Genomic DNA, 2,991 nt, shown 5'->3' on the forward strand with positions numbered 1-2,991 from the left:
TATATATATATATATATATATATAATGGATATAAAATATATATATATATATGATAAAAAACAACTCTGATAAAATATAAAAAGGGCGAGATAGAGACGTGACCCTCTTGTATAAAGTTACGGGTAATGGTCTGGTTTAAGAGTGTGACATAGGGTACTACAGCAGCCTAGTTCCCGCCAGTCTGCGACCTTAATAGGCAATTTACCGCCTGTTGCTTATGTTTTTGTTTGTTTATGCCTTTTGTTTGTGTTTATATGAAGTCTTTTGTTTGTTTTTACTTTCATTCCCGAGGAGTCGGTACTACACACTGCTCCCATTTTGCACGTTACCTGATAGTTACCGAACCAGAGGGGCGCGTTAGTAGTCTTCAGTTTTACCGAAGTATAAAGTCACGGAAAAAAAACTAATGTACGTAAAATAATCTTGAAGGACAAAACGTAGGGCGAAAAATGATAGGACTTAAAATCGATTTACTGAAAAAACAGAAATGTGTGAAATATTTAACAGCTTGTTTGACTTTTTAATCTTGAAAAGTAAAAGTATGAGTAATTTGTCCAATTTGAGAAGACCATCGCTCAAATTCCTGTTTTCAAATGAGTTAATATTAGGCAACCTAAATCTAACAAACTATCTTGGACTATTTTAGCCGGATGCCAGTCGGTGAGTGGTTAGTCTGTTACATGATAAATAGGCAGTTTAATTGCTTGCAATGCGTACATGGTCAATGTCTTGCGCAGTATATTCCCAGGTTATCCAGTAGAAAACTTATTACGTTCTGAAGGCTTCATTTTTTTTTTACACTTGGTGGAAAGTGCGTTCATTGTCTTTATGTACACTTTATCGTTATTCTATATTACGTTTACGCTGTTGGTAACATAAGTGAACCCTCAATGGTAAAGTTATTTCTTACTACATGTAGTATATTTTCGATCATATTAGCTAATTATGATTGGTAAAAATTCTAGACAGTATGGCAGTCGATGTATCTAGAAAAAACAACACACCGGTTACTGTCATTCATAACTGCAATAAAAGTTTTACAGGCTACGGATGCAGGTTGTTGCAAGAGCATTAAAAATTCGCCATAAAATCGAATAAGTATTTTAGATCTTCTGAAAATACATAACGAAATGTGAAAAAATCGCAGTTTTCGGTAACAATGAGGTTCATTCAAATCTTTAATTAGCATAACGTTCGTTAGTTACATCTGGTTATATTAGGCTTAGCCTGACCCTCCCAGGCGTTGATTAAATCTAGTTTGTTATCTTAGTGATAATGAACCCTAGGTGATTCGGTCAGTGACCTTTGACAGGAGGAGATAGACTCCGATGATTACGTGATTTTCATGATTACCGCGCGAAGCAGCGCCATTATTAAGGGTCATTCCCAGCTGTCTGCTTGGAGATTGCCCCAGGGTTTAGAAGGGCATACTTTTTGATTCATGTATTCAATATTATTTAATTCCATTCCGAAGCGTGGAAGTGCTCTATGTATTTTCCATAAATTCAGTAACCCTCTACTATCAAGTTGCGATAATGTTAAACTTTGCCACTCTCCCTTTTTTCTTGGATATAATTTTTTTTTCTACATCGTTACACGCGCGCGCCCACATGCACACACACACACACACACACACATATATATAATTAAAATTCCCAACAAAGGACGCACAATATTTTAGGAATAACCTTCACTCCAGGGTAATTTTAATTGATAAGGACATTTGCTCCACCCAGAATTCGAACCTGTGGCCGTTGTTCTAGTGCAGCGATAAGACACGATTTATCCATTTGGATATTCCTGTCAACTCCATGTTCTGCACGTAGAAGCTAAGTCAACCCATGTCCTTCCACTATGATAACTGATTGCTGAGCTTGTAACACTTGGCTGATTGTGAAGTTTTAACACTTACAACACGTGATATTTTTTATGCCCACTAATATAATTATAGCCACAAATACCACTCGAATGATATAAAAATAATAGTGAAAATAACGTTACAACTCAGCAGTCAAGTGCTGATGATAAAATAATCTAGATCTGTAACTGTCCTGATTCTAATAATGATCTACCGTCGTCCTTCGGGAGTAGGTGAATTACCGCTAACTGGGACATAGCTGGAAAGGAGTGAAGGTCTCAGTATCAACCCTGATTAATTCCTGAGTGTGTTTTAGTGGGGCAGGTGACTTAACAAAATGATATCGTCCTCAATACTTTGAAGGTCGGAGACTCAGTCTGTACGACGATGGTAATTTACGAACTGTTGAATACGCTAATAGACCATCTTTTATTTCTTTTTGGTTTATCCTCGGATATCACGGAATAAAATTGTAACTGGTAAGTCGTGGAATAATACCCTATTTCCTGTTTTATGCATATGCAGTGCGTATTAAAGTTTTTTCTTGTTTAAATGTTCCCAAGTAATTTATCCTTATTGGCTCCAACGAAGACGAGTTGTAGAGTGAGCAATTTTACAGGTGTATTTTTCTAGTCTGCAGAATTGAATTACATTCCTAAAATTGTAATTGACAAGTTTCAGGTTACAAACGATTCTGAACTTTTTGTAATTAATTTTATTCCGGGCACTAAATAAATATCAAGTGACGAATTTTAGGATAGGCCAAGTATGTAACTCATTTGCGCATATATTATTAACTTATTCTCAGAAGTTCTCTTGGCGAAAATGACAGGCGACGAATGAAAAATTAATCCGCAGCGATAATTTCTTCTCGTTTTAAAGTAGTTTTGCCGGCGGTTTGAAAACCCATCTTATTATGACAAGACCCAATAGATATCCATAGAGTCCCTCCCCCACACGTGTCAACGAAGATAGCCTATAGTTGAAACCCATGTTTAGGTTTGCCGACCTTCAAGCAGGGAACAGGATAAGCGTAGTGTGGTCCGGGGTTACTTGGACTTGCCGTCTCGACCCTCTTGAATGGCCTTCATTTTATAGTTTAACTAATAGTAGCCACCAGGATTGTTCGGTTT

Source organism: Macrobrachium rosenbergii, chromosome 7 (assembly GCF_040412425.1).
Source record: "Macrobrachium rosenbergii isolate ZJJX-2024 chromosome 7, ASM4041242v1, whole genome shotgun sequence".
Taxonomy (NCBI): Eukaryota; Metazoa; Arthropoda; class Malacostraca; order Decapoda; family Palaemonidae; genus Macrobrachium; species Macrobrachium rosenbergii.